Source organism: Dendrobates tinctorius, unplaced genomic scaffold, assembly GCF_039654945.1.
Source record: "Dendrobates tinctorius isolate UK_male_01 unplaced genomic scaffold, ASM3965494v1 ptg000147l, whole genome shotgun sequence".
NCBI lineage: Eukaryota > Metazoa > Chordata > Amphibia > Anura > Dendrobatidae > Dendrobates > Dendrobates tinctorius.
This window is the reverse complement of record NW_027361814.1, coordinates 13,657,181-13,666,001: the sequence shown is the minus strand read 5'-3', so window position 1 is coordinate 13,666,001 and position 8,821 is coordinate 13,657,181.

Below are 8,821 nucleotides of genomic sequence, written 5' to 3'. Positions count from 1 at the left end.
TATTGCACTTGACACTGCGAATACATGCTGTCACGGGGTCCTACTCCGGTATCAAACAATCAACAGAGCTAGAGATGAGTGAAAGTCCTAAGAACCTTTATTATATGCAAACCAAAAGGTCCATAAAACAATCCACCAAACAGAGGATAAAATAATCCAGGAACACGGATACAGTCCAGTAATGGGATAAATGCCCCGGGAGTCACAATCCTCCTCTTAGAGGTCGATATGGCATTGCGGTTCCAGATACTTCTCCATGAAGGGCTCCTCCAGCAGTGTATTCCAGGGTAATCAGGGTTTCTCCAAGCCTGTCTGGCATGCTGGCCTTAGCATCAGCACCCCACAAAGGATCTATCTTACACGTCTCAATGTCCTCCTCAGGCCCCATCCGTAAATCAAGGGGTAGGCAGATAGGTTGGATGGTTTTCAGGCTCCTGAGACCTGGAAACGGTGCTTCAGAGATCAAGGCACTACAGGGGCTGATTTAAGGCATTTCGAGTGCAGAGGGGTCATGAATGGACAGTGAGGAAATATCAGCAGTGGTGTATCAAGAAGCTTGGACACATTCTGGCTGCAGATGGTAACTAAGCTAATTCAATTATCGGACCTTTTGTAAGGTAATTGAGGCTCTAGACAAGACAAGGAATACACAGAATGATACAGAGCAAGAAGACAAATCAGTAAGAAATATGAACATACAGACAGAATGATACCCCACACACAATATCACATATGCATGCAGCCTTCACTACTGAGCGCTGCGGCACGTGCAATGAAGGATTTTGCCCTGATGCTGGCCAGTGCCAGTGTAGGAACGTGTGCCGACTGGGTGGGTGGTCCCTTTTGTACACTCCGCACCTTGCGATGGCCGAATTGTGTTCCCAAAGACTGGAGACCATAGATGTTCAAACAGTTTCTTTTATTAGGTTCCTTTTCCAGCATCAGCAGTTTCAGACAGCTTCTGTACACCTGCCTGGGTACCCGTAAACATGCCTCATCCTTCACTCCACTGCTCCCTGGTGCGACGTTGTTTCATACTCTCTCACTGTGGCTGCCTTTAGGCCCACGGCCACAGCGATCACCTACTTGGCCTGTCCACCCACTGCCACACCTACTTCTCTTCAGTGACCAGCTGTCCAGCAGTCTGGTACCCCAGGATGTCCTGTCCTGCAGCTGTCTTTCCGGGGCCACCCCAACCTTTCTATGTGCTCTCTCTCCTTCTCGCTCTTCTTCTCTGACTTTCTCTTCCTGAGCTCTTCCCTCTGTCTCTTTCTGAGCTCTCTCCTCTCAAGGACCCGGAACCTCCCCCTTTTATCCCTTCACCCTGGAAATCCCCGTCTCCTGTTCCACTAGCTCCACCCACCATGACTTGGCTTTTCCTAGCATTAGCTGTTGTTAAGGCCTTTCCTTTCTCTGTACTATATCTCCCCCTAGTGGCCAATTACCAAACTCCACCTTTCCCTAGCTGATACATTCTACCTCCAACATCTACACATATACATGTAATGGTTACAGCACATATATATTTGTCCTACAGTTGTGGCCAAAAGTATTGACACCCCTGCAATTTTGTCAGATAATACTCAGTTTCTTCCTGAAAATGATTGCAAACACAAAAGTATTGGCACCCTCAGCCTAATACTTGGTTGCACAACCTTTAGCCAAAATAACTGCGACCAACCGCTTCCGGTAACCATCAATGAGTTTCTTACAATGCTCTGCTGGAATTTTAGACCATTCTTCTTTGGCAAACTGCTCCAGGTCTCTGATATTAGAAGGGTGCCTTCTCCAAACTGCCATTTTTAGATCTCTCCACAGGTGTTCTATGGGATTCAGGTCTGGACTCATTGCTGGCCACCTTAGAAATCTCCAGTGCTTTCTCTCAAACCATTTTCTAGTGCTTTTTGAAGTGTGTTTTGGGTCATTGTCCTGCTGGAAGACCCATGACCTCTGAGGGAGACCCAGCTTTCTCACACTGGGCCCTACATTATGCTGCAAAATTTGTTTGTAGTCTTCAGACTTCATAATGCCATGCACACGGTCAAGCAGTCCAGTGCCAGAGGCAGCAAAGCAACCCCAAAACATTAGGGAACCTCCGCCATGTTTGACTGTAGGGACCGTGTTCTTTTCTTTGAATGCCTCTTTTTTTCTCCTGTAAACTCTATGTTGATGCCTTTGCCCAAAAAGCTCTACTTTTGTCTCATCTGACCAGAGAACATTCTTCCAAAACATTTTAGGCTTTTTCAGGTAAGTTTTGGCAAACTCCAGCATGGCTTTTTTATGTCTCGGGGTAAGAAGTGGGGTCTTCCTGGGTCTCCTACCATACAGTCCCTTTTCATTCAGACGCCGACGGATAGTACGGGTTGACACTGTTGTACCCTCGGACTGCAGGGCAGCTTGAACTTGTTTGGATGTTAGTCGAGGTTCTTTATCCAACATCCGCACAATCTTGCATTGAAATCTCTTGTCAATTTTTCTTTTCCGTCCACATCTAGGGAGGTTAGCCACAGTGCCATGGGCTTTAAACTTTCTTGATGACACTGTGCACGGTAGACACAGGAACATTCAGGTCTTTGGAGATGGACTTGTAGCCTTGAGATTGCTCATGCTTCCTCACAATTTGGTTTCTCAAGTCCTCAGACAGTTCTTTGGTCTTCTTTCTTTTCTCCATGCTCAATGTGGTACACACAAGGACACAGGACAGAGGTTGAGTCAACTTTAATCCATGTCAACTGGCTGCAAGTGTGATTTAGCTATTTCCAACACCTGTTAGGTGCCACAGGTAAGTTACAGGTGCTGTTAATTACACAAATTAGAGAAGCATCACATGATTTTTCGAACAGTGCCAATACTTTTGTCCACCCTCTTTTTTATGTTTGGTGTGGAATTATATCCAATTTGGCGTTAGGACAATTCTTTTTGTGTTTTTTCATTTAAAACAAATTAAATGAAGATAATAATACCAAAGAATTTGTGTTTGCAATCATTTTCAGGAAGAAACTGAGTATTATCTGACAAAATTGCAGGGGTGTCAATACTTTTGGCCACAACTGTATACACTCAAACAGGTCCACGTACTGAATTAGTCCACCCTCCTACACCAGCGTCAGGACGTACTTTGTGGGTGGAGTCAGTGCGCTCTGGGCTCATCAAGGAAGACAGCAGCCCCAGCATCTCCTGTGAAATATATGCCCCCAACCCCTCCTGTGTTGCATATGCCTTAGCACCTCCTGTGATGTATATATTCCCCATGTCTCCTATGATGTATAAATGCCCCGGCGTCTCCTGTGATGCACAAGACCCAGCGTCACCTGTTATGCATATGCCCCGGCGTCTCCTGTGATGCATATGCCCCGGCATCTCCTGTGATGCATATGCCCTGGCGTCAATTCATCGCAGAGTTGCTTGCGCTCCAGACTGACGCAAATCTTGAAAATCAGTTGCGAGTACCAACATCATCAGATAAAGAGAAAGAGAAACATTTCCCGCCATCACACTAACAGTGAGTTAAATGAATTATCAAATATATAAATTTCAAGTCAATAATATTGTATGGCCCACGAATGATGGTATAAATATCCAAATGCCTCCTGGCAGAAAAAAGGTTCCCCACCCCTGCTGTACATGCAGTGGTCCACCAATGAAACTGGAAGATACAACATGATTACTTTGTTTTGAAAACAGTGCCATCAGCTCAGAACTGGCAGCAACCAGTGGGACCCAGCTAAATAAGACCAAGCCAGGAAAACGAGCCCAAACATACAGCCAATGTCATTAAAAACTGTCTTCTGAGAAAAGTAGAACATGGTTTCCTGAAAATGATGATATGGCCCCCACAGAGCCCTGACCTCAACATCATCAAGTCTTTGAGGAATTGTATGAAAACACAGAAGGATTTATGCAACCGACATCCACAAAAGATCTGTGGACAGTTCTCAAAGATGTTTGGAACAACCTTCCTGCAAAGTTCCTTCATAAAATGTGTGAATGTTACTGGAAGAATTGATGCTGTTTTGAAGGCAAGGGGAAGTCACACCAAACATTGATCTTATTTAGATTTCTCTTTTGTTTATTCATATTGGGTTTTGTTAATCTTGAAAACATTATTATTTTGCTGCATTTTCCCCATCTTACCAAAACTTTTATACGGTTCTGTATATAAAACAGCAAACTATAAATAAGAAGTTAAAACATGTAAATAAATTAAACAAGTAAGATTGGACCAGTGACTACAACACCTTCCATCAATACAGGACTAGGAAAGCAAACTGAATTTTGGAGAAGGGTGAAGGAAAAGGCAATGACACCAGTAATCTAATGGACCTTGCATAATTGATTCAAGTTGGAACACCCCTTTAATCCACAAAGTATAAGTGACTCACCATTCTGGACGTTGGGGCTGCTGGACTCTGGTAAGCAGAAAGAAGTTGAAATTAGGAATATGTACAATTAATTATGAATGCTGATAATAAGGCTCATGTATAGAGTGACACATAAATACCCCAGTAACAGAACAATGGACATAAAAAATGAAGTATAACAGTTGTGATGAGAAATATGAAAAACCATTACCGAGGTTTTCCCCTCTTTAATGCTTTAATAAGCATCCAAAAACAGTAACTCATTTCCCTTTTTTTGGGCCCCAATGCAATAGCTCAAAAGAGACCTCCAATTACTGCAAGTCTTTAATAGTATTGGTCTTTTCATATAGGCAAAAGGGATTTTTGGGACCATTTAGGCTCCAGGGCATGGGTGTGATTGCAACCCTCTTCCTATTGTAGTTAGGTCCCTGAGTGGAGCCGGACACTGGGTGCACTGCTGCACAACAAAAACAAGATACCATAAAAGACTCATGGAAAATACATTCATGTATACCCCCTGATGAAGGCTCCGCCAAAACGCGCGTCGGGGTGGGCGTGCGTCCACCCAGGGATCTCAGTGTCACATTTGGCTACAATCATTGAGGTATATATACACATACTTACAAATTCCTAATAGATTCTTATATTAGTGTACCTCTGATTAGGTAGACATTGATCCAGGCCATATAGGATGTTGCAATTATAAAAGTAGATTATTGTACCTACATGGTTTATGTGAATGTGGTTTAACTTTAGTGTTTGATCTCTGGTTTGTGCTCCCATTTTTTGCATGTGTACATTTTTTCTCCTTCCCCCTTTTTCCTTGTACCTGTTGCTTGGAATAAAGTTTTTGCATACTATATTATTACTTGGAATGTCAGATTGTTTTTTTTCGTTCTTTGGTTTTGTTAACTTAAACAAGATGTGGTGCTGCAGTTAACCCCTCACTTCAATGGATTTCACTCCCAGAAGTTGTGTGCATAAATTAAACAAGGGTACTGATTCCCGATTCCTCCTCTCTAAATGGAGTGAAATGGTCACACGTACTCGATGCCACTCTATTTATTGTCTATGGAACTGATGGAGATAGCCAATCGCTGTACTCACTGATCTCCATTATTTGGATTGGTCAACCACAGCGCTCCAAATACACGTCCGAAGAGCTGGGCAAATGGCAAGCTCAGCTCTGCTGCATTAGCACATACACAATTAATATAGCATCATCTAAAAAAAATTGAATATACCATTGAGTTTTCTTGTTGTACTGGTGGAAGCTGTGGAACAAGAGAAAATACAAACTGGTGAGTAATAATCAAAGGGTATAGAAAAGGCATGGGGGAAATAGTGATGTTGCACAGTGGGAACAGTTTATCTTTCAATTCATGGGATTGACAAGAGTTTGGAAATGTTCCCAAATGCAAAAATGATGCACCTTATCTGCTTCTTCAGGTATCTCTATCAAAATACACAGTGGCAATCTGCTCAGGTTTTGGCATTTTTGCTGAATTTTTTTTCTCTGCTTTCCGTTTCATTTTTTTATTCTTTTTTGTGCCGATTTGACACATTGGTTTTTTAACATCTGGACAACATCTGCAAGAAGTTTGCATGGGTTTCCTCCGGGTACTGCAGTTTCCTCCCACATTCCAAAGACATACTGATAGGGAATTTAGATTGTGAGCCCCATCGGGGACAGTGATGATAATATGTGCAAACTGTAAAGCGCTGCGGAATATGTTAGTGCCATATGAAAATAAAGATTATTATTATTATTATTATTATTATTTAATGGGGATTTTTTAGCATTGAAACTAAGATTTTTACTAAAAAACACAATTGCTATTTTTCCATACATATTGTCAAGCTCCCCATAAAAATGTACATTGAAAAACGTAACAAAAAAATGCACAGTGGGTATGAGTCTTCAATAAATCACATCCACTATTCTCAGTTCTGCAAATGAAGAAAAATGGCAGCAGAAAAATGTACAGTTTACGTTACTTGGGAAAGTGACCCTATAATTATTTTTATGGATAACAGTTTAATAATTTGCAGTGACTTTATAGTTATACATAGACCTAAACATTATTTCTATATTGGCAGAATATTCTTAAAGACAATCCCAGCCACAAAATGTGGGTCTTTGAAGAAACAAAATTCATTGATATCTTTACTGAGGAACGGTAAGATATTTAAAGGGAAATTGTCACCAGTTTTGTTGTATTCGCCAGCGGCTACTGCCCTGAGCGGCGCAACAGCATCACTATGTTTATTCATGCAGAAAAAAGGCAATGCAAAAACAGTTTGCACACCCAGCATTTAGCAAGATATAACAAGCTTTTTTAGATACTATACGTGAATTATGAAAAAAAGCATATAGATAAAACCAAAAACAATCCACTAATTGTCACTTGTAGGTGTAATGTGAACTAACAACATGGTCTCAAAATCCCTCATAATACAGAAAGCACTGAGATAATCAAGATGTCATAAGATGGAAAATAAAAGGAGAAGAGTCGAGACTAGAGATGAGCGACTTTGCCTTTTTTAGGGTCAAGTCGGGTTTCATGAAACCCAACTTTCTCAAAAGTCGGGTCGAACAAAATCGGCCGACTACAGGGAAAAGTCGGAGGTCGACAGAAACACGAAACCCAATGCAAGTCAATGGGGAAGCAAAGTCGACAGGGAGTGGAGGACAGTAAACACACCTACAGTGCCCATTTCAATGCCAACAACATTCATTTTTATTACTGAAGGTTTTCAACCTTAATTTACTTCATAATAATAGTTACGCATTGAAAACTGGGGGTTATTTGGCTAAAGTTGTTGGGGGGTAGTGCTGGCTCCAGGTTTTCGTGGGCCCCGGGCCAAAGAGTGTCAGTGCGTCCCTTTAACACATACCAAAATTGATAATGCTCCGATACGGCACAGAAATATAGGTATAGTTCAATGAAAAATACATCACTGCTTAGGCCTCTTTCACACTTCAGTTTTTTACAATCAGTCACAATCCGCCAGGTTTTGAAAAAAAACGGATCCTCAATTTTTTTTCTTAACCCAAAATTCTCTCTCTCTCTCTCTCTCTCTCTCATTTGAACTGATGCTAAAAAACTGAAGTGTGAAAGAGGCCTTACATGACATGACTGATATGTATTTTAAATTCTACAATAGCTCAAAAAAAGTACAGTATATTACTCCATACAGTATTATGGCCACCACATTGTGCACCATACAGAATAATGAGCCCCATATAGTTCTCCATACAGAATAATTGGTCACATGTAATGCCAAAATAATGCTCCATATATAATGTGCCCCATTTGTAATGCTCCAGTGTATAATGTGCCCCATAGATGCTGCTCCAGTGTCTGATCTGCCCTATTTGTAATGCTCCAGTACATGATGGGCCTCATGGATGATGCTCCAGTGTTTTATGGGCCAAAATAATACTCCATATATAATGTGCACCATTTGTAATTCTCCAGTGTATAATGTGCCCCATAGATGCTGCTCCAATGTCTGATAATTCTCCAGTGTATAATGTGCCCCATAGATGCTGCTCCAGTGTCTGATCTGCCCCATTTGTAATACTCCAGTACATGATGGGCCTCATGGATGAGGCTCCAGTGTCTTCTGGGCCCAAATAATGCTCCATATATAATGGGCTCATTTTGTAATTCTCCAGTGTATAATGTGCCCCATAGATGGTGCTACAGTGTCTGATCTGCCCCATTTCGAATGCTCCAGCATATGATGGGCCTCATGGATGATGCTCCAGTGTATGAATGGCCCTAATAATGCTCCATATATAATGGGCTCCATTTCGAATTCTCCAGTGTATAATGTGCCCCATAGATGCTGCTCCAGTATCTGATCTGCCCCATTTGTAATGCTCCAGTACATGATGGGCCTCATGGATGATGCTCCAGTGTCTTATGGGCCAAAGTAATGCTCCATATATAATGTGCACCATTTGTAGTTCTCCAGTGTATAATGTGCCCCATAGATGCTGCTACAGTGTCTGATCTGCCCTATTTCAAATGCTCCAGTATATGATGGGCCTCCTGGATGATGCTGCAGTGTATGATGGGCCCTAATAATGCTCCATATATAATGTGCTCCAGTTCTAATTCTCCTGTGTATAATGGGCCCCGTAAAAGCTGCTCCAGTGTCTGATGTCCCCCATTTGCAATGCTCCAGTATATGATGGGCCTCATGGATGATGCTCCAGCGTATGATGGGCCCTAATAATGCTCCATATATAATGTGCTCCATTTCTAATTCTCCTGTGTATAATGGGCCCCGTAAATGCTGCTCCAGTGTCTGATGGCCCCCATTTGGAATGCTCCAGTACATCATGGACACCATTTTTAATGAACCGAGGCATGGTATGTGCAAAGAGCTCCATGGAGTTATCTGAAGTGTATGCTGCCGCATCCTTCACTTTTGATGTGGGTGAAGGA